At 34.6% G+C, this 24,605-nt stretch overlaps 1 protein-coding gene and 1 pseudogene across 4 annotated transcripts in view; both read left to right on the forward strand.

Annotated features, from left to right (window-relative positions):
- Nucleotides 1-12,248: 12,248 nt before the first annotated feature.
- RUBCNL (rubicon like autophagy enhancer) overlaps nt 12,249-24,605 on the forward strand; it is a 95,370-nt gene continuing 83,013 nt past the window's right edge. The window contains exons 1-3 of one of the 4 annotated variants that reach the window (XM_055096700.2): nt 12,249-13,150; nt 16,158-16,345; nt 18,070-18,290. The gene's annotated coding sequence lies outside the window, so the exon portion shown is untranslated. Of the gene's footprint in view, nt 13,151-13,989; nt 14,056-16,157; nt 16,346-18,069; nt 18,291-24,605 lie in introns of all 4 variants that reach the window. The other 3 variants (XM_055096704.2, XM_055096703.2, XM_055096701.2) reach the window with 3 other exon arrangements.
- LOC129392957 (protein phosphatase inhibitor 2-like) overlaps nt 12,547-24,605 on the forward strand; it is a 42,294-nt pseudogene continuing 30,235 nt past the window's right edge.

Below are 24,605 nucleotides of genomic sequence, written 5' to 3' on the forward strand. Positions count from 1 at the left end.
AAAAAGCCATCCAGCTGAATGTCTCCTCATCCCTAGAGGATCCACTTCCTGGTTGGCGACTGTTTCTAGTGTTTTTTTCTCACCTACAAAAGATAAAATACTGTCTACAGTAACCTTTGAATCAAAACACAGCTTCTTAGGTGGAGACTGAAAGCCTGCTCTTATTTTTTGTTGCTGTTGTTTAACAGCTGTTAAAGGTATTCTGGTGAAGCTAGTGTGCTGATTAGTTACCCTAAACATATTATTTTTTCACTGTATTAATATTATGTCATATTTATTATGGTTAAGTGCTTATGTGTGAAAAAAATATAAGAAAATGCTTATCAGTAGTTATAAATTCAGAGTTAGGAATGATGGTGTTGCCAAAAAAATATCCCCACAGACTGTTCACGTGGGTGGCTGAGATAGTAGCACTTTTGGTTTCTGATGGTTCACTGTACAAGAACTTTATTTTATGCACAAAATTGTTAAAAATATTATGTAATGTTAGCTGCAGACTATCTTGGTAAAGTGCTTATGAAAAATAAATTTTGTGTTTACATTTGTGTCTCAACCTCAAGACGTCTCATTATGTATATGCAAATATTTCAAAATCCCAAGCAATTCAAAATCTTACACACTTCTGGTTCCAAGAATTTTAGACAAGGAATAGTTAATATGTATGAATAAACAGCACTTAAGAGAGAAAATGAAATTAAATAAAAGCTGAAAGAAGAATAAAGAAATTTTACTTCACTAAGAAAAATAAAAATAGCAAAGAAGAAATGCGATGTGTTACTGTGCTAACCTAGAGTTAGAGTTATGCTACCATTGCAATGACTTTCAGGAATATTTGATGATATCAACAAGGTATTGCTTCTGCAATACATGGAAAAGGCTATAGAGATAGTTTCGGCTTAATTGAAGTGGAGCTAACATTGTTAGTTTTACTAACAATGGAAGTGATATGCATGATATTAGAATTATATAATTGTTCTGCAGGTTTTGATTGCATGCTCTATGTCACCAATTTTTAATATTACAAAAGTACAAGAGTGGGAAAAGTACAAATGGGCATTATTTTTTGTGTGTGCTTAATGTGTTGCCAAAATGTAAGGGCTGGTGATTGGTAATTCTATCAAAAAGAACACACACACTGCATACATACATATCCTGGAAAAAGAAGATTTAAAAGAAAAGTGAAATTAAGATCAATAGAGTCTGTGCTAAGTAACAGTTGACATAACAGACACTGTATACTATTTCAAACAATAATTTCCATAATAGCTATAAGATAGGTTACCATTATTATTCAAATTTTAGAGATAAGGAAATTGAATTATGGTTTTATTTAGCACTGGAGAAAGCACAGACAGTAAGTAGTAGATATTTATTTAAAACAATATTCATATTTTATCTAGAGCCCACAGTTTGAACATAATATCATAAAGGATTAAGTTGGAAAAATTAAGAACTATTAGAAGGTGATGACAGTCCTAGGTTTACATCATATTCTTATAATTTATTAATTTTTCTTCCATATTTATGTGTATTTTCTGAACCCGTTTCCTTATCTTAAAAATGGAAGTGTTAATACTAGTCTTGTAAGAGTTATTCTATCTTTCCCACAATTTTATCATGGACAGAAAAAAAACTGATAGCTACGTATAAACGCATGAAAAATGAAATGATATTCATTGTTCAAATATTTTATCACATATATGTACACCTCTTGTTAAACTTTATTTTTTCACAGAAAATGATACAAGTTATTATTAAATTTGTTGCTTAATCAATGTCTTATAAGCTTAATTTATAAGTTTGTAGTTGGCCATTTTATTCTCTATTTTATTGAGAATTATTCACTAACCATGCAGTAGTATTGTTAGTACCTTTCTTTTTGATCATATGAATGATTTTTTAAAAAGCGAAGATAGAGTTTTGTGGATTAAATACCATTCAAATTATAATTTATTGTTTTATTTCACTGGCACTGCTAGAAAACTAGGAGGTTTAACTATGTAAAGACGCTCCATGTTTTTCATATTTTAACTAAATGTTATATTTAGTTTAACTATATAAATATTAACTTCCTAATACCCCAATATATTACTCACAAGCCATGAATGAACATACTTTACGTGGTAGTCAGTAAAAAACAACTTTTACAAGTAGACTCAGATGCCAGTATGTAATTCCCAAAAGGCTAAGAGGCTAAGAACTTGGTCTTGTGTACTGCTGTATTACTAATGGCTGAGAAAATGCCTGGGACTCAGTGAACACTCCATAAATATTGATCCTATGAGCGTGAGAGTGTGTGTGTGTGTGTGTGTGTATGCACGCATGCGTCTGCGTGTGTGTGAGAGAGAGAGAAAAGGAGAGAGAGAGAAAGAAGAGAGATCAACTTCCATCTCATTATTTCAGGCAAGAGCCACCATAAACAATGTGTACTAAGTCGTAAGAAGAAATGGAATTAGAGCTTTATTTTGGAATAAGTACTCACTGATATTAAGCAATGTCAAACATACAGAAGATTAACGTAATGTTCAGGATTTGAGTAAAAATAAATCAGAAGAACTGGGAGAAGAATATATCTGCTTAAGTTTTGAAACCCTACAAAACAAAGTAGCAGCTTACATATATCAAAGTCTGGCTGTTTAGTAACTATTTTCTACTTCTGTTTAATTTTTATTGTGTGTGTGTGTGTGTGTGTGTGTGTGTGTGTAGCCTTAAATTTGCAGAATAACTTAGGACCATTTCACATTATTATCAAATTAATGCAGCAAATGAGGAAAAAAAGTCAGTGTATCTACATAAAAAAACAAGGGTTTTTAACATTAATAGTAATGAAATGTTTAAATGCACTGTTTAAACTTCAAAACAGAAGTGATAGGTGTCCATTTTTAATGAGAGGAAGCAAATGAACATTTGGGAATTTTCCAACAATTCCACAATTAAAGAATATATAAAAACTAGATATTGAAAATGTGTATATCATCAGGGTGTTTGACTAAAATGTACTGTCTGTTTTGATGAACCAAAGCAAGGAAGTGTTTCAGGAGTTCATCAGTGTTGAACAGTTGCTGACAACTTTGTTCTAATTTTTGAAAACAATCGTTTGCTAAATTATGGGATACCTGATGAATAACTTTAATTAGATTAGCATCCAGAAAAAAGGATAAAAAAGAATATATTCTTTAACTACATCAAGATCTAAGCTTATGTTTATATTCAGTGAAAGAAATCTATTAATGAGAAAACCTTTTTGTTTTTCCCAAAAAATACAATTTAAAAAGCAGATGTCTATCTCTTACTGTCCACTGTTTTCCTGGTTTTAATACCAGGGTGTGCTTCCAGTTTTAAACTCCTTTAGTCCCCTTGATGGTAGAAATCCTTTTCGGAGCCAAGATCATCATTTCTTAGGGCATATATCAAAAGCTTAACATATTATTTCAGGCTGAAAATATATCAGTGCAAATGTAATTGCAATCTCTGCAGCATCAAAGTAGAAATACCCAGAGTTCATGATTGGTCATTCTTATCCATGAATGTATTATAATAGGCTGATATGCTCCCTTTCCCAGGAAACAAATTTTCTTTTGGACATGGTCCTTCTGATTAAATAATATCTTATCACAAAGAATGACACTAATCGTAGAAATTTCAGGCCTTGGACATTTCATCACTGATCCAACCTGGTAAGTATAGAACATTATTAAAGGGGAAAAAAAGCTTATAAGTTGCTTAGTAATCAATCAACTAGCATTTACAACCATCATTTGATTATTACTGTCTGTGGTACTGTAGTGGAAGGAAAATCTAAGCCGTCTATCCACTCCTAAAAGAGATTTGAATTAAGCATATCTGATATATCACATCAATTTAATGAGTAAAAGTATTCAATTGAGCACTTTCTGTTGAATATTTTCAAAGAGCAGCTTTGGACACTGTCAGTGTTATGTTTAATGCTTTTTCCCAGAAAGTACTAGCCAATCTAGTATTCAATGATCAACTCTAGTCACATCGTTTCTAAATTATATCTATAAATGTAAACTTTCTTTAATAGTCCAGAAATCTATTTTCGTATTTAATATATTTCATTTATTCAAAAGATACATTTATTAGTCGCCTATTTACATGTACCTCTCTAAGCTCTGTAACAATTTTACCAGTTTTGATAGCTCAGTGTCGTAATCGTTGATTCTTGATCATTGAAATGTTCAATAACATGGACATCAAGTCAAGCAATCATAGACACTTAAATTACTTATAAAAGCCCCTAGACAATTAATTTTCACTTACCAATCCTTATTTGCTAAAAATTTTGTCAGGATTTATTCTTTCTAGAGTATTCAGATGGTACTTTTATGAAACTTAACCTGAGTTTTTCTATTTTTCAAAAAATACGTATTCAAATTTGTATTTTCTAGAGTAGTTATCTGATTTTTATCTAGAATTTCAATTTCTTAAAATTTTTACTTTATATTTTTTAAACCTGATTGTCACCAAGATAATTTTTATTTAGTACAGTAGGCACACTATTTTTCTGCTAAATATATACTTAGTTCTACCTTTCTACCTTTGATTCCACCACAGCAAAAAAACAAAGTCTGGCATAACCTCCTCCTTTTGTTTCAGCTTTTTTGCTCATAGATATATTGGCCTGTGGCTTTGAGTTTATTTATTCATCTGCATCATTTACCTATTCCAAGTATTGTTGCAGAAATGTGCCCATCTATCTACCTTTCTCTTTACTTCGCATTTTACTACCAACTTCCTTTTTCTTCTCTTTTCTAATTGCCATCAATAAGTATAAAGCATCACAGATTTCAGTGTGAAAATTAATGTGGCTGAAAAAAGAGATGTTAAGAAATAAATGCCTATAAATGCACTTTAGGTAAGGAAAATATTATCCTGTGTGAAGATTCCTGAATTACTCTGGTGGAATTTACTTTATTCTTGTTTGTGGAGCACGGGAATTATTAAGATAAACAGAGCTTTGTTGATTCCCTTCCCCTAGTGAATGGATTCCTCCCCACACATTCACAAATTTGGTAATAGAGAATATGTTACCAGAGAAAAAGGAATACTTTTATTGATTTTTTCTTTTTTACAAACATCATGTGCAAGCACCACAGTATGATTTTATGCTATCTTTATCCCAGAATGAGTGAAATGTTAAATTTTATCCAATATTGGCTTCTAGGGGCAATAGGGAGTGAAATAGATTAAAGTGGATTATCTCAGAGGCGGGGCAGATTGAAATTCCAGTGCTTTGATGTGGGAGACAGGTGTAGTATGGCATTAGAAATAGTGCTGGAAATCCTAAACTGAGACCATTAGGTATTTGAATTCTGTTTGCATGAATAATACCAAATAATTTGCATATATATGTCTTTGCAGAGGCTGACAATGAACATGTAGCACTTCTGCCTTGGGATTCTAAGCAAAGGCCTTGTTGGCTGAATGTTGCCTTTGGGAGGAAAGATCATTCTAGGGGAGTTTACTATTGAACTTTGAAGGGGCCATGTGGGCACAAGAAAGGTGCTAAGTTGGCCCAGGAAAGGTGCATGTCAGCCATGGCAACAACAGGAAGTTCTTCCCATTTCCCTGAAGTGTATAAACTTCAGATCACTCAGGATGCTCAGATGCTTTCAACTGGCAATCTTCATAAACAATTAAAGATTAACTCTGGAGAGAGTAAGGGGAGCAGGACAGATTTATTTTGCTCAGGAAAAAAAAAGGAATACAATATTTCTTTCACCTGCGGATATTTTAAAACTATAAATTACCCTTGAATTTCAGTCAGTTATGAACTGAGATTAAATCTTACTTAGAATATTGTTCTACTTCAGGAGACACGCACTGTGATTCTCTAATGAGAAAAAGCAATATTGTGCTATGTGTTCTATAAAGATTATTAAATACATGGAGGGAATAATGTTTACTTAGCACAATTAAAATAAACATTATGATAGGTGAGGATTGGTATCTTATTGTTGTTTAATTTGAAAGACTCCAAAGATTAATGAGCAAGTTGGAATATGTTTAGCTATCAGGCAACTTGGTTATACTCTTTTTTGCAGTACCCAGTGAAGTCTTGGCCCCTGTGCATGTGTGTATACACACACACACACACACACACACAGAGACACACACACACGCAAAGAGAATTATTGAATTCTCTTGAATTATTAGGAAATCATGACTTTTGTTATGGATTGAGGTTAAAGTTCAAGGTGTTTTAAATCCAATATGAATATCAAATTTCTTCAGCATGACTTATTAAAAAATAAGCTATACTTTTTCATATATATATATTTAAAGAGAGAGACAGAGAGTGAGTGAGTGAGAGAGAGAGAGATCATGAGCCTATAGAGGTGAGTCTTTTTCTGGACTGGCTTTTGTTCCATTAGTGTACATCCTATTTTTGTTTCATACTACACTGTTTTAATTATTGCAGAATAGGAATCCTTGATATATTGTAGGGCATAATCTCCATCTCTGCTCTTTTTCAAGATTGATTTGGCTCTTCTAGATTCCTTAGGATTTGCTTAAAATTTCCACAAAAAACAAAAATGCAAACAATCAAATAAATTTTATAAAAAGAAAACTTTCCATGACGTAAAATATCACAGGATATAGATAAAACTTTTTCACAATTATAAAGTCAATAATTAAATGTTCATTTAGGAAAAGAATAAATTAACTAAGTATTCCAGTTGGCTGAAGGAAAGGGAGAATGACCATATTATAGGAGGAAGACCAAAAAGTAAATTAAAAAAAATACAGTCATCACAGTGATTAATGCAAACACTTTAAAGAAAAGTAAACCAGAAAATATCTAGAAAATCTAATCATATTTTTTAATAAACAAACTTCAAATAAGATAAGAGCATTAATTTGCACAGAGGCTACTTATAATATATAATACATTTCAAAGTACATTAATATGACATATGTTTAAAAATATTTTTATTTTTGTGAATAAGATGGCAGAAACAAAATGGCACAAAGCAAGAATAATAATAGGGTAAAGAAGCAAAGAAGGAAGGTGAAAAATTTACTTTGTATATTAGAGATCTTTGAGGATTATAATATATATTATGAAGATACGAGAATCATTACTTCATTTTATGCTCTAAAAATGAAATATAAATTCAAATAATACTATCTTAATCATTCTTTCCAGTTTTTCTTAAAAATAAATAAATTGATGGTGCATTCTTATGTGAAGTATAAGTGAATTTGCAAGTTTAGAGAAATACAAGATTATATATTTCTCATTAAATGCATGAACTATTCAGCATTTAGAGAAACAAATTCTTAACCAAACATTATGGAACCATCCAGAATCTAAAGTAAAAGGTTATGATGTGCACAATGGAATAAATAACTTGAATAAAGATATATTTTAAGCAAAAGTTAGGTATTCAAATTAAACCTTTTAAAAATTTATTTAAAGTATTAAAGCTAACTGGATATGCACAGAAATATGTGTTTGCACAAGCAGTAAAAGGACATAAATATTCATTAACAGAAAGTGTTGAGGCATCATTCTGTACTTAGGTTATTCTTATTCAATGTTACCTTGCTTCTAATTATTCTTCATTTAACCACTTGTGTCTCAAAGCTTTTCTGATATAAAGGAAAAATGCAGCTTGAAGCAAAAACCAAATGCTCAAATGCATTCAAATTTATACACCTGGATATACTTTCTCAACTTACAGAGTCACTTTTGTGAATTACCACTTCATCAGTGAAATGAGGTGAAAAACTAACATTGCTTTTACCTTAGCCATTCTCGTCAAGGGAACATTAGAAGCTGAAAAATGAGACTCTTTAAGTCTTCATTTATCATACTCTCCAAAATCTTAAAGTAATTGTATGTCATTTCACATATAAACACAACACATCCACTTCCCTGGATATTCTAAAAGCAAAATCACAAACTATCTGTGAAAACTGTTACATTAAAATGTGGATCAGAACAGCTGTTAGCATTGTTTTATTTGCTTTCTTAAAAATCTAATGTTATGAACATTAATTATCCATAAAATATCATCATTATGTAAAAGAGATAATTTCTCAAATCACTTTTTCTCCAAACTAATTATAGTCGAATAAAACCATGCTTCATCACTTTATGAGAAAAGAAGGGACATATTAAAAGTGTAAGCTTAGAAGCCCATGACAACTTATAAGCAAATACTGACATAAAAATAAATCTACTTTGACCTGTCTCTGTTCTGCTTGTCACTTCTTCAAGGATTTTCTGTAACTTCTCTAATCCTCTTTTGTCTCTCTATCTTATGCTCTCCCAATTCCACACATTTTTATTTTATTCAGAAATTAACTTAGGGAAACATGACTTTTTTTCCGCTTATGCCTGTGGCATCATAGAGATTGCTGATTTTAGCATGCTGGCGTTTCCCCGTTTTCTAGAAGACCATGGTTTCAAAAAGGTGAAACCATCACTTCTACGTGAGAACATGGTAAATTAGATAATTTATTCACTGACTATGTCAATAATAGTGGAAGAGAAGGATAGTTTTTGAAACTATGGGAAATACTGTCTTAATTCTTTAATTCTAGTTATATATAAGTGACATTAAAATGAGTTTCACTACATAACTCATTAGATTTTATTTTTAATGAAGATTTCAAACTGAGTTTGAAAACAATTCATTTTCTCATAAAACACAAAAATGACTGAGACTTTAAAACATATAAATGTATTCACGTATATAATTGTACCTAGAGTTATGGAATAAATACTTTATTAAGGAAAGTTAAAAGAACTTTCCATAATTAAAATATTATATTTTTGATTTAGAATATAATGAGTTTGTTTTGGGAGCCCTTATATAATAGGGAAAAAAGGATTTCATTAAAACATAGAGGATGCAAACATCATGGTCAATATCTTACAAATCTCATGGATTTTCAATTGCCTTGCAGAATAAATGAGGAGAATAAAAGTGTTGACACAGCTTGATGAGTTGATATTTTTTAATGCTTACTTTAAAAGAGTGCCTGGTGCAAGCTATTTGGCAATTTTGCCAAGTTTCTAATTTCTGAACTCTCATTTGAATTAAACTGTCTACCAACCTCTTGCTCCTTGCATGAGGAGACATAAAAACTGAATTAAGTTGATGGAATATACATTTTAACTAAACAGTTGTTTAAGTGTATTGTATTAAACTGGAATTAAAATTTTAGCAACTATAAAGACACCCCGCTATCCAAAAATAAATAGATAATAGCCCAACTTATAACTTTATAACTATAGTCACTAATTCTGTCTTAAAATATTTCCTCTTATAGTATATAATTATTCAATGCTAGCACTAAATGGTTACAATCTAAGATGTAGTATTTGTGAACTTACATTAATAAAAGATGCTATCGGTGGTGGCGGGAGGCAGACAGGTTCCTAGGCAGGGCAGGTCCCTGGTGGGGCCCAACCATCAAGTCAAGGATAACCTAAAGTCTGGGGGCTGGGCTTCCAGTTCCAGGTAGGGTCTGCAACCCAGAGTGGGAACTTCCTTGATGCCTTTCAGCCAGTCAGTTGGCGCTTTTTCCACACTCACCCATGGACCAACTCAGAACCATTTCCTCCTGCCCATGGACCAATCAGCATGCACTTCCTCCATTCTGAGCCCATAAAAACCAAGGACTCAACCGGACTCAGGCACCTCACAGGCTACTCGACTTTGGGTAGGGGGCTGCCCTCTTTGGGTCCCCTCTCTGCTAAAACCTGTGCTGTTGTCGCTCAGTAAAAGTCTCCACCCTCCTCACCCTTCAGTTATCAGAGTAACTTCATTCTTCTTGGAAGTGGGACAAGAACTTGGGACCTGCCAAACGTTGGTATGAAAAAGGCTGAAGCACTGTAGCCCACAGTCCTCCACCAGTGTCCGGTGGCTGCCCTAGACAACAGAAAGTAGCAGTGGGGCTGGGTCTGCCCGGGAACCACAGGCCAGAGTTGGGCAACAGGACTGAAAAAGATGTTAACACACCCCTGTACACTGAGCTGTAGAGGGTGGGAATGATACCCCCTCAATAATAATACTGGAGTTGCTGGTGTCTCCGAGTTTCTTGGCAGCCACTGCATTCCCTTCATCCAGATGCAGGTGCCCAAGGTGGAAGAAGGTTGCTGCATGCCCGGCTGAGCTGCAGGCTGAGCGTGGGATCCCACCGTGAGTGCTCAATCCAGCCTGGAGCACAAGCCAAAGGCAGCCCACTGAACCAAGTGGGTGGGGTACCTCCTGTGGCAATCCAAGGGCAATCCTGGGTAGGGGCGTCACCAGCCTCAGAAGTCACCAGCTGGCAAAGCAGCACCGAAAATTCCTGTGTCACTAGTCTACTTTCTTAGTTTAAGATACTGGGAGAAGACATAGTTCTTTGCTCCGCTGATACTAATAAAAAAATACCTTTTGAATATTAAGCCTCCTTCTTACTTGTGCCTCCCCCAACAATTTGCTCTATAAATTCAGACAAATGTCTTAGCATCACCAATGCATTTTTCATTAGCTCAACCTATTTCTCAGTTCCTTCACGATCTGCCATATTTTTTCAAGGTGACCTATTACCGTATAAATTCTAGTTAAGCAACACTTGAGCAGGACACAATGCTTTTCTAAGTAAGTATTCATTGACAAAGTGTATTTTCTAACATAAGTAATTCTCTAAAGGTCACCATATATTGAACTAGAATTCTTAGTATCTGATGTACTTAACCTAAATTTTATATTAACTTGAACATTTGTGTCAAACACAAAAAATATCGCAGGCATGAAAAAAGTACATTTCACAGAGAATGAATTGAATCAATAAGGATAAATTTGAAAAGTGTTAGGGAAATGAATAGAAGGTCAAAAGTCAAATATTCTTTTGAATATATGCAAACAGTCTTAGTGCCAAGACTGAAAATTAGTTTTTATGATTACAGAAGCTGTAGATATGCCCTGACATTTGCAAAAAATATGCTATAGTAGTGGGCCAAGAGAGGTAGTCTAGAAACTGATTGATTTGGAGAACATATAAAATAATCAGCTTAAAATGTATTATTATTGTTTTCTTACCATAGCCAGTTCTGTGAATCAGGAATGAATCTAGGAATGCTGTATTCTGAAAGCATGTGGTGATTTTATGGTTCAAGTAAAACAATAACAAAAATATTAAAATAAGTACCACACACTTGTTACAAAAGGAATGAACACTGAAAAGAAGTCAAATATGATTCGGTTTTAAATCTCTTAGATATATTAGTGTATCTTGACATCACAAATGTATTTACTAAATATACTTCTAATTTGATGTCAATTTGAATTAAGTGATTACATAATAACATAATTATTATTAACTTGTAAAGAGCTTCTTTTTTGCCAGACACTATTCTATTTTGTTTACTCCTTACAACTCACTGAGAAAGTTATTTTTTTTTTCATTCTACAACGGAGGAATGTGAGGTTATAAATGAATTTCCCAAGATCACACTATTCCTGACTTGATACCAGTTATATCTTAGTCCAAAATAAAAATAAAAGCTGTAATTTGTTTTAAAAATTTGTGTAAAGAATATTATGTTATTTATCATCTATTTATCTCTATCAGCTGTATTTCTTATAACATCCCAATTGCTAGATATCATGACACTGCAAGTCATTCAATCCCTTCTCAGAATTAACGAGATTTAATAGTGCTGAGTATATTAAGTATATTTTGACTGTAAATGAAATGTTTAATGACTGATATTCAAGTATAAAGGCATCAATCATCTGGCAGGCACCATTTTTAAGAGAAAAATAATGCATTTTAAATTCATGATGAAAGAAGGAATTCCTAATTTGGACTCAAAATAAGATCAAAAGTCCGACGACTAGCACTGGTTCTGCTAATAGCCAGCTCAATGGCTCCTTGTATAAAGATACCTGATATTTTAGGTCTCACTCATCTCCATATTTCTTCAAACAGTATTTTAAAAGGACTTATGATGTGCCAAAAACAAAAGCCGAGCTCGGAATAAAGTGATATAACAGAGTCATCAAACATACAGACTACTTTTCCAGGCATTGGACTGCAAGAAATAACTTAGAAACTGGGTGCAGAAATTATAATAGAGAAGTGGTTGGAAGTCTCAGTTCGTAGACACAGAAGAAATTCCAGATCCATAAAATGAAAAAGGATAAGCAAAGGGGAATGAAAACCAGCTGCCAATGTGATAGAATTTAAACCAAGGTAAGATATCGCGAGAGGGCGGGCCCGCTAGGCTTGGCGTCGCTCCGGAGCTGGAGCTCTTGCCGGCGTCTCCCCGCGGCCAGCGGCTGAAGTGCTGGCGGCTAAGGGCACGTGAGCAGCCGCCACTCCTTCGGCGTTGGCTCTTGCGCCGGGGTCGTTGTTTCGTGACAACCACTCAGGTAGCCGTTTCTGAGACGGCAGATGCGGCCGCTTTAGCCCTGAGCGGGCTCCGCGGCTCCCTGGACGGTCTCTGCCAAGTGCCCGACTCTTCTCTTCCGGACTCCACGCCAAGCAGCGACCCTGAGCCAACGGCCAGAGCGCCCAGAAATGGCGGCCTGGACTGCCTCGCACTGGCCAGTCAAGGGGATCCTGAAGAACAAGACCTCTACAGCTTCCTCTATGGTGGCCTCGGCTGAACAGCCCAGCGGGAGTGTCGAGGAGGAGCTGAGCAAAAAATCCCAGAAGTGGGAAGAAATGAACATCCTGGCGACATATCATCCAGCGGACAAAGACTGTGGTTTAATGAAAATAGATGAACCAAGCACTCCTTCCTGTCGTAAGATGGGTGATGGTGAAGATGCGTGTAGTGGTACAGAAACCACTGAAGCCGTGGCACCAGATATCTTAGCTAAGAAATTAGCTGTTGCTGAAGGCTTGAACCCAAAGTATCGGGTTCAGGAACAAGAAAGCAGTGGAGAGGAGGCTAGTGACCTCTCACCTGAAGAACGAGAAGAAAGGCGACAATTTCCAATGAAAAGGAAGCTTCACTACAATGAGGGACTCAATATCAAACTAGCTAGAGAATTAATTTGAAAAGACCTACATGATGACAAAGATGAAGAAATGTTAAAGACTGCAGATGGAGAAAGCATGAAGACGGAAGAATCAAATCAAAGCTCTACAACAAGTGACCAACGGCAAAACACATTCAGTAAGTTCATAGAAGAGCTTTGTTCAACACTGCAACTGGTTGCTAGATAGAAACCCTGTTACTATAATACATTGCTTCTTCTTCTCCACAATTTATGATTTAAGTATCAAAATCATACCAGTTATTCTATATTACCAAGAATTAAATGATATCCTTAGAAACTGATTAGACGGAACATGCCTAATTGGTATATATATCTTGTGCCTAGTACTTTACCACAAATCCAGTGTAATATCATCAGTCCAAAACTGCATTACTTTTGTAAAAACACTGGTTAATTTGTGTAAGATATTATATAGCATTTTTAGAGGATAAAAAATATCTTTGGGGAGGGGAACTAAGTTATTTTCATCACTCTAAATGGGGCGATACCTCTTAGAAGTTTGTTGGTTTGCTTTTTTTTTTAAATCAAAAGACAATTGAACAACAGGATGTATAGGCTGATAAATATTCAGGCCGAATAGTATTTTAACACTTGTCTTCAACTTCATTTGTCTGTTTAATTGAAAAGGATTGTAAGAGTTACTCTTGCATTTTCTGTCCTACTACCTTTAAAGTTCCTGTTGAGTTTCTTTGTATTTACAAGGAAAGGACTGAACTTTTTCTCATCAAAACTAGCCTTTTTTTTCTCACAAATAAATTATCAGTTTAAACTTGCAAAAAAAAAAAATTAAGCCAAGGTAGAATGTAGTTGTGGTCTGAGGAAATTAATGTTCTAAAAGTTGTAGAAGGATAACAGGGTGTGAAAAGATACTGTTAAGTCAACTTAAACATGAACTGATAATTGACCAGTGGATTCAGGTGAGCAGAGATGACAACAGCATGTGATATTTCTTCAGAGTAGAGGAAGCAAAGTCTGATTGAAGTTTGTTGGAGAGAGGATGGGAAGAGAAAGCGTTCAGACAGTAAGTACAGTTACACTTTCAATGAGTTTTGTTGAATAGAACAGTCAAGTCAGGCATTAGAGGAAGAGGCAGAGTCAATGGACTTTTATTTTTTTTGTTGCTTTGTTTCTAAGGCAGTAGAAACTGCAATGTTTCTATACAAATGAAAATGCCCAAATAATAAGGAAAACATTGATCATACAGGAACATGATAGGGAAGTTGCCAGAGTAATTCACTTTGCAAACAAGAGGTAATGGGATCTGTTGCACAAGTGTAGAGCTGAGACTTATATAGGAGCATATAGCTTATTTGTTGTGGGAAGAGGATAGGAGTATAGGAAGGTTGATAGACTCGATGATGGGTCCATGCAGGCATTTTCTTCATATACTTTCTACTTCCTCAGTGAAATAATAGCCATGAATATGTATCTGGAAGAAAAATGCTCTAGTTCCATAGAGTGGGGAATAATTGGAACAGTTCCGCAGAATAATGGGAGAGCAAATTGAATAAGGAGATAGAGTGGTATCACCCTACAGCCTTAAGGAATCCCTTGAGTTCAGTGGTCAGGATATTAAAATGAGATCATTCCACACTGTTGTGAGGTTTTCTCCTTTAAGTTCACTTATTCGATGATGACTTAGAACAGGTGACCAGTGAAAAACCAGTGAAAACAGTAAACATTTTTTCAGGAAAATAAAACATGGGTGCTGATAATGGTATTGAGGCTTTATGAACAATGGAAAGAGGTTATAATGAGTGGTCATAAGATGTAAGTCAGATGGGTAGGAAAGACATGGTGTACAGTGAAAATACAGTAGTATCAATGGATTGGTTGGAAGATGGGATGAACCTAGTAATAAGTGAGGAAGAGGGGTTAGCTGTTACTGGTAATTTTCAAAGTTCAGATGGCTGAACTAACAGGGACCAGAAGTCCATTGAAGGAGAATTCCTAAAGGAACTGCGTGTGTAAATGGATATTGAAAGCATAGTGTATATGGATAGGAAATTTACTGAAAAGTTGCAGAGATAGTTTGGAAGAGAAAGATAGTAAGCTGAATTACTAAACTTCCAGAGAATGAGGGAGACAAAATTACAGATCTGGAGATCTGTAAATAGCTGTGGCAAAAACGGGCAATGTGTGTCATAAACTGTTGTCATGAGCTTCAAAATAGATGAGAGTTTGGAGAAATGATGAGGAACATTGGTTTGTTTGTTGTGAATAACACCACAGATGATTATGGGATAAGTATAAGACTTTTGAGTGGATATGAAGAATCAGGTAGGCCAAAATCATACGAGCATAAATTGTGTTTGTTGATTGTAAATGCAGTGGGCTCCTTGAGTTAGCGAACTGGGTGGTCCTTGATGCTTCCCAAGAGTCTCTGCCTGGCACTTGGTCTGCCACACCTTAGGATCAGACTTTTTGGTAACCACACCCTGATTATAAATACCCGTGGTTTATCTGTCTGTTGAATCACATTTCTCCCCTCCTATCCAACAAGACTTGTATATTTAAGAAACCATTATCCTACTACAGTGGGAAATCAGTACCTTGTCCCATACTCCAAATAGAATTTCCTCACTCCAACAGAGTAGCACTTCCATTGTGATGCTATGAAACAGGGGGCACAAACTCAAATATGTACAGGAAATTTAAATAAAGTGGCTAGAGGAAAGAAAAATCAACTACCAAAAATATAATAAAACACTACTTTTACAGAACTATGTAGTAAATAACAATATAAGGATGATTAGTCCTAACAATTATATTTTAAATGTAAAAAAAAGTAATGCAATTACCATCAAAACAGCTGTGCATGACCTTTTTCTTAACTTTTGATTCAGTTTTGATATAATAGAACTTTTTTTTCTTAACTTCAAAATGAGAATGTTATATCTTTTTTTTTTTTGGATGTTGTAATATAAACCATAGCATGTCAGAAACTTTTATAGCGACCACATGAAGATTATTTTAAAATTAGATCTGTTGCAATTTTAAATTGTAGTTATAAGTTGTTAGTGAATTGAAAATATGTTGAGTAAATTAAGTTTTTATTTTTAAAGGTTAGTATCTATAATTGTCAACTATAGTACTGATGTAAGGATTTTGTTGGGAATGTAGGGATTAAATTATAATGACACCATGAAGAATAATTCTATCTTCAGAAGTTACTAAAAATAAATCGACTCAAAGATCAGAAGATTGGAGGATTTGTGAGGTCAGGAAATGTGTCTGTATTGTTCACTGTTACATTCTTGGAACATGGAATAAGGCCTGGAACATAGCATCCATTCAGGAAATATTTTTGAGTGAGTTAATAAATATATTTCATACCTGTGAAAGAATTTTTTTCTGTTAATGCTGCCTAAAAGGACATTGCTAGATAAGTTTTAATAATTTTATGTCTCACTTAATGAACACGTCATGTTAACAATAACATAAAAAGTAAATTATTTTCGTATTTGAAATTAACTTTTGTAAAATCGATGTTCCCTTTTTTTGCTTCTTTGTTTCCAGAAAAGTACAGCGCTATGCATTTACCCTTGAAAAAAAGATGTGCTTTAAAATAATGAATTGAATCCCATTATTTAAGGATGTGAATGCATTATTCTGTAGAATTTACACTTGAAAATGTCAATTAGTAATGGGGGCAGTACTTATTTTGAAGTGCAGAAATCTGATCATAGGATCATAGGCTATATAGTGTTCATGTTTACAATGCTACAAGGCACAAGCCCAGAGAGATAACAGTGTATCTTAGAAATCCTGCAGAGAAACACACCCCTGTCACCCAGGCTTCAATCACAAGCCTATGATAAGGTTTGAGTATAGAAGAATATTACTCCCTTTATCTCATTCCTGTCCCCAGCTACTCTGGCTAAGAAGAATCAGTGGAAGAACATTAGGCTTAGTAATCATTTTAATGCATGCCTGAGCCTATTTGTAGCTATCTCTCATAGACAATATTGTTTCTTCAACCTTTCATTGTTTCTGATTGTTCTGTTTGTGAATGGTTTTATTGTTTATAATGAGGTTCTGTATTGTTGATTGTTGTAGTTTTGTGTTCTTTGAGGTTTTTTTCTTTGCTTTTTTTTTTTTTTTTTGTCCTATCTAGCTGTAGTTGCCTCTGTTTCTTCATGGTATGTTTATGTGTGGTTGTGTATGTCTGCATGCACCTATGTGTGTGTGTCTTTACAGAGTACTCTGTAGACAAATTTGGAACTCCAGATCTCATGAGGCTTCTGTTGGAACAGTGAGACTATCCAGAGTTGACCTCAGTCTAACTCAGTGTGGGAAATTTACGTGACATAAATTAAAACTCGTTATGTAAATAGGAAGAGATCCAAGTTAACATAGTTTCTAATAGTCCCACAAGGTGTTACAGTTCATCTGACAAGATTATCAGGCTATTTCATTTATATGAGTCATTATGTTCTGTATTACATTCTTCAAAGTAAGACTGTTTACTTTAGCTCCTAGGAAGCAGTCACATTACCATCAGTGATAATTACCATCATTAAAACAATACCTTCATAGAACACTAATTTGGGGGCTCTTGCAATTCTTTTATAGGAAGCATTACATAATGAGTGGATGTTACACTTACTTTCACACAAGTTCCTAATAATAATGAGACACAAGAGAGCCTCCCATTGGGAAATGTCTCACCTCACCAAACACTACAGAATTTCACGGGAAGTGATTTTAATTCAGATATAAAAGTATATTCATAAAAATTCCAACTTGTTTAACTACTTGTATTTTTATAATGAATGAACAAATACATAATTATATTTTGAGTTTGGAGAAAGGAGTATCATCATCAACTATTTGATTTATAATTATAGTTACACCCTTTGGTGCAAAAAATGTGTGTTAAATATATCTAACTAATGGCTGATTGGTTTTAAAATAATGATGGAGCTGTGTGGAAACAATGGAGATATAAATGTAAGTTTTAAAATTTTGATTATCTTGAATGTGTCTAGTATTTACAAAAATCAATCCCTTACATCAGTGGTTCTCTCCTTAGGCTGCATTCTGGTATTACCTTGAAGTCTTAAAAACCCGAGTGTGCTGGATGCAACCCAGTCCAATTAAATCAATATCTCTAGAGATGGGACCCAGAGACCTGTATTATATAAAGCCTCAGGTGACTGTTTTGTGCAGACAGTGATGAGAACCATTGAGGATAATCTGAATACATGATTAGGCTTCAAGCTAACCTGGAAAACTTCGCAACAAAAGAATGATGTGAGTCAAATCAAAACACAAATTTTTTTATGAAGATAATCAATAACAATGTTTTTCCTGAAGAAAATGTTCTATAGCGAGTTATTATCCCAGCTAGCTACTGATTTTGAAGAGCTATAACCAATATTTTCTCACTGTTTTGTGTGCTTTTCCATAAGACAAAGTTTATTAACACCAAAGGTTATTGTATTTATCACTGAAGTCAGATAAGCAGTTTATTAGAATAAAATTATATTCTGTGTCCTTTATTTTCTCTAATGTGTGGGACACATATGTACACTACATATATATGTGTATGTATGTATATGTGTGTATGTGTATATATGCATATATATCTTAAAAACTATTCTGGTATACTAATTTTTGAGAAAATATAAGTATATACTGAAAAAATATAGTGATGTTTGTTCTATATACACAAATGAGCTCTGAAACATGAGCTCATTTCTTTGCTAGATTATGTCAATTAAAGGACTTTAAGATAAGCTCAATTATTCATCAATATTCAGTTTTTTCAAGAAATTCTTTCAAAGAATAATATTTAAGAACAATGTAAGTTCATTTAAAAATGCCCCCACCCAGATATAAATCTTACAACAATCCCATTAAATGCATTCGATTTTATTTAAGCTTTTAAAACATACAGGCCCCTCAGCAGATATGCTGCTTTTTGTTAAAATTTCCCAACCTCTTTTGGACAGTAAACATATCATGCATGTTTTATGCAAATGGTAGAAACAGTTTCCCATATGTGAATACTTTTAGCAATTAAAATAACTACTTTCATGAGTATACTAGTGTCTTTTGAACATTTTAAAAATGACCTTATGCTAATTTTTCTTGTGATAATTTTTTAAACAGGGCATTTTTCTGACCTAGAGAACTACCTCTATACATTTTGTTTGTCCAAAAGATCAAGAAAACCAGTATCATTATAATTTTCCTGTATAAACTGCAAGGTGCAAGGGTTTCATTATTGTTCTATATCTGAAATTTAACATGTAATTTATGTTATTACGTACCCATTTGCATATCAAATTAGATAATATGCTGTGCTCAGTGACATAAATAATTATATTCATTTATGTCACAGAGGTTAATTATATTCAACCTCTGTAGGCTGAATGTCTTTTCAGCTCTCTAATCAAATGATGATTTAGAGTTATAGGATTAAATAAAATTATAAAATAATTAGTTATATAGCTCATCTATTGATTACAACAGAAGCTTGTTTGTTTTATCAACAATAAAATGTATGTCGTTCTAAATAAGAATTTTGATACCTTGTAGCTCTTTGAAATAATTATCATTATGAACTGAATATAAATGATCACTTGGGCTATAATCAATAAAATATGTCAATATTGTTTTAAAAAGTAAAGTCCTTTTAATGTTTAGTTATCCTGCTTTTGAACACTATATAAAATAAATGGTTTTGAAAATTTTTATAAATCCACTTTTACAGCACAAATTTTAAAAACTTGAATACTGTATATAGGTAATAGTCCTATTCACTGTTTTATTAGAATTCAAGCATCCTACTTAACTACTTAGATTTATGTTACCTGTAATATAATTTTATAATTAATGGTAATATAATAAGTCTTCCATCGCACATATTATTAGGCACCCCTAAATACACTTAAGATATTACCAAATAAACAAGAATTTATGCTTTCTTACAACCCAGTTCTAAAAGATGGATGTTTGTTAGTTGCTGCAGCAGTAAATAAATCTTGGCCATGACTCTCCTGAAACAGTCCAACATGCTGTGTGGCAAGCTTGCCACAGGTAAAGATGTGGTAGGTACGAAATTAAATGTTAGCTTAAAGGTTAGAAAGTTAAGTTCAAACAAGTTGAGAAAGGCAGCATATGCAACTTCTTGCTGCCTGCATGGCTGTGTAAGAGTGGCCTTGGGCCTGTAATATTTCTTATTGGGAGATAAAAAACCCTCACAGCCTGGGCTGGGCTTGTCATATTTCCAGCAAGAAAATACTTTTCCCTGTTTAGGCTTGATGTATGCTCCATAAGTATTCTGCTTAGGCCCGAGCTTCAGTGATCCTCTGGCACTCCCCCAGCTTTCTATATTTCAGACCCAAGGGGAAGAGGTCACGGTCCCTTTAGTGCAGTACAAAGTGAGGGACCTGCAGCCACACTTAACCACATCGGCTATGGAGTGGATTCTCTGGCCATGGGGAAACAAAGTCTTGCACTCCTTTTCTTCTTTTTCTGTAAATAAATAGCTGTACCATACCACTGGAGCCTAGTGTACATGTCTTCGGTTCTCAGTGACCCCAAATCATGCAGGTCTCTTCCCTGGGTGGCATTCATCTGCTTGTTAACCTTGGCCACACTCATTTTATATTCTGTCCTGCAGCACAGCTTGACCGCCCCTTGAACAGTGAAACACAGCTATTTCTAAAAAGTATTTTGGTAAACTCTCTTGGAAGGAACAAAACTAGTGTTTGTTGGTCTTCTGTATTACCATGTGAAACTGAGAGTGTTAAGGCACAACTACTGCAGATAGTTGCTAAGTGATGTCAGGGAAACTTGTGCACCTCTTAAAAATGTGAACACCTCAAAGTTGTGCTGTATTCAAAGTTTAAAATCAAGCATACAGCTTCAAATATTTTGACACATGCTTTTAAACAAGAGTTTGTCCAAATAGGCTATACATCAGAAAAATCTAGAGGCTCAGAACATACCTTGCAAATAGAATTGTAAAAAATGTAGCCTAAGTAAAAGCAGATAAAATCTTCTGATGGAAAAAATTACTGCATAGCATTGGGCAATTTTTTTTTTTTTAGACGGAGATCTGTACTAAGAAACTATTATATACAGGAACTGAAGTCATCATTTGGGGTACACTAGAGTAAATAGAAAACAAAAATAGGAAAAAGATAAAAGAAAAAACAAAATATATGAAGGTCTCCATCTTTGTGTGTTTTATATTCTGGATAGGAGAGACAGATTATAACCAAAAAAGTACAATCAGTTAGAAAATGTTATAGAGGCTAAAATATGATAAATGTTAGTGAAAGAATAAACAAATAGATCAACAAAATAGAAAAGAGAAAGACTAGAATAGAAAGCCCAGGAATAAACCCAAATAAATACAATTGATCTTAAATCAACTTAACTTAGACAAAGGAGTAAAGGTCACACAATGCAGGAAAGACAGTATTTCCAACAAATGGTGCTGGAGCTTCTGTGTAGCCACATGCAAAATAATGAAATCTAGACACAGACCTTACATCCTTCACAAAATTTAATCCTAAATGGATCTTAGATCTAAATGTAAAACACAAAAGTATACAACTACCAGCAGATAACATAAGAAGAAGCCTGGATGATCCTGGGTGTGGTGATGACCTTTTAGATACAACGTCAAGCGCATGATCCAAGAAACAGAAAAATTGGTAAGATGAATTTAAAAACCGTTCTGCAAAAGACAGTGCTAAGATAATTAGAAGACAATCCACAGGTTAGGGGAAAATATTTGCAAAACACACATCAGATAAAGGACTTACGAAAAATACGACGAACTCTTCAAATTCAACAATAACAAATCAAATAACCTGATTGAAAATGCAAATTAAATAAGAATGAGATACCACTACACATCTTTTGAATGATCAAAGTCTGAAATACTGGCAACACTAAATGCTGGCAGGTATTTTGAGTAATAGGCACTCTCATTCATTGCTGGTGGGAATTAAACATGGTACAGTCACTTTGGAAGACCATTGGAGCTTTCTTACAAAATAAACATAAAATCCAGCAATTGCCCACTGTCCACCTGTATACTTAACAAAGGAATTGAAAACTTATATCCACACAAAAACTTGCACAGCATATTTTTATAGCAGCCTTGTTTATCATTTCCAAAACTTGGAAGCAACCAAAATGTCCTTTAATAAGTGAATGGGTGCATACACTGTGACACATCCAGACAATGAAATATTAATCATCACTAAGAATAAATGAATTATCAAGCCATAAACAGACATAGAGAAACCTTAAATGAATATGACTAAGTGAAATAAAACAATCTGAAAAGATACATACTGTATGATTCTGTCAGTTTGGTATTTGGACATTTGTCCAAACCCATACAGTGTAAATCCTAATGTTAACTATGAACTTCAAGTTATTATGAGGTGCCAATGTAGGTTCGTCAATTATAACAAAGGTATAATTGTGGTAGGGGATGTAGATAATAGGGGAGCAAATGCATGGGTGTGGGCAGTGGGTATATAGCACACTAGTCACATCTTATCTACAGGGTAGAAGTTCTAAGACTTCCAGTGGATGCCTGAAACCACTACAGATAGTACCAAACTTTGTATTTTTAGTTGACTCTTGAACAGTATAGGGGTTTGCGGTGCCAGTCCCCCATGCAATAAAATACCCGCACATAACTTTTGTCTCTTCAAAAACTTAACTACTAATAGCTACTGTTGACTAGAGCCTTATCAATAACATAAAAGAGTCAATTGACACATATTTGTCTGTTATATGTATTATATACTGTATTCTTACAATAAAGTAAGCTAGGAAAAAGAACATATTATTAAAATCTTAAGAAAGAAAATATGTTTTACTATTTATTAAGTGGAAGTGGATCATCATAAAGGTCTATCATCATTATCTTCACATTGAGTAGGCTGAGGAGGAGGAGGTAGAGGAGGGGTTGGTCTTGCTGCCTCAAGGGTGACAGTGGTGGAAGAAACTCTGTACATAAGTGGACCCACTTAGTTAAAATCTGTATTGCTCAAGGGTCAACTGAGTGTTATGTGTTTTTCCTATACATATATACCTATCTACAATAAAGACACTTTAATTATTAATTAGGTATATTAGGAAATTAATAACAATATTACTGTATTAATCAGTTTTCATGCTGCTGATAAAGACATATCTGGGGCCAGGCGCGGTGGCTCACGCCTGTAATCCCAGCACTTTGGGAGGCCGAGGTGAGTGGATCACCTGAGGTCAGGAGTTCGAGACCAGCCTGACCAACGTGGTGAAACCCTGTCTCTAGTGAAAATACAAAATTAGCCGGGGGTGGTGGAACGCGCCAGTAATCCCAGCTGCTTGGGAGGCTAAGGTGGGTGAATCACTTGAACCCGGGAGGCGGAGGTTGCAGTGAGCCAAGATTGCGCCATTGCACTCCAGCCTGGACAACAAGAGCAAAACTCCATTTCAAAAAAAAAAAAAAGAAAAAAAGAAAAAGAAGATATACCTGGGACTGAGAAAATTTACCAAAGAAAGAGGTGCATAGGAGTTACAGTTCCATTCCACATGGCTGGGGAGGCCTCACAACCATGGTGGAAGGCAAGGAGGAGCAAGTCACATCTTCGGTGGATGGCAGCAGGCAAAGAGAGCTTGTGCAGCTCAACTCTCGTTTTTAAAACCATCAGATCTCATGAGACTTTTTCACTATCATGAGAACAGCAAGAGAAAGACTCACCCCCATGAATCAATTACCTCCCGCTGGGTCCCTTCCACAACACGTGGGATTTCAAGATGATATTTGGGTGGGTACACAGCCAAACCATATCAACTACCAGTAAAATATGACAGATAAAAATATCCCAGCATCACAGTCCTTGTACTTTGGGGCTGTTATTAAGTAAAATAAAATAAGGGTTACATAAACACAAGCACTACAGTTCCATGGCAATCAATCTGATAACCAAGGGGTCTACTAAGTGACTAATGGGTGGGATGATTTATGGCCCTGGTCCCTGGGCAGGACAGAGTGGGGCAGCATGAGGTTTCATCATGCTACTCAAGATGATGTGCAATGTTAAACTTATGAATTGTTTATTTCTGGAATTTTACATTTAATATTTTTGGACCATGAAAGTAACTGAAACTGAAAAGTCAAACCACAGATAATGAGAGACTACTGTAATTCTCTGTACTTTCTGCTCTATTGTGGCATGAGCTTAACTGCTCTAAATAAAAATAAAATCTTTAAAAGTAAAAAAAAAAAAGAGGTGGCTTATTTCGTATACATATAAAAATATATATGCATATATGGTAAATGTTACATTTTTTTAAAGTAGAATATGGATTATGAGCGGTTCCCATGGTAATGCCTCATGGTGCAGTATTGTGGGCATAACGACACATAGAGAAGATGAGATTTGAGCAAATCTTTGAGAAAGGTAAAGGAGATGCGAAGCAAATATTTTAGAGATGTGCCCTGCAGTCATGGGGAGTGTTGAAGGAAGAACACTGTGGTCAGTGTGCCTGGATATTATCTGTTCTTACATGGAAATCATTTTATTATTCTGCGTGTTGTGG

The sequence above is a fragment of the Pan paniscus genome, chromosome 14, assembly GCF_029289425.2.
Source record: "Pan paniscus chromosome 14, NHGRI_mPanPan1-v2.0_pri, whole genome shotgun sequence".
Lineage (NCBI taxonomy): Eukaryota > Metazoa > Chordata > Mammalia > Primates > Hominidae > Pan > Pan paniscus.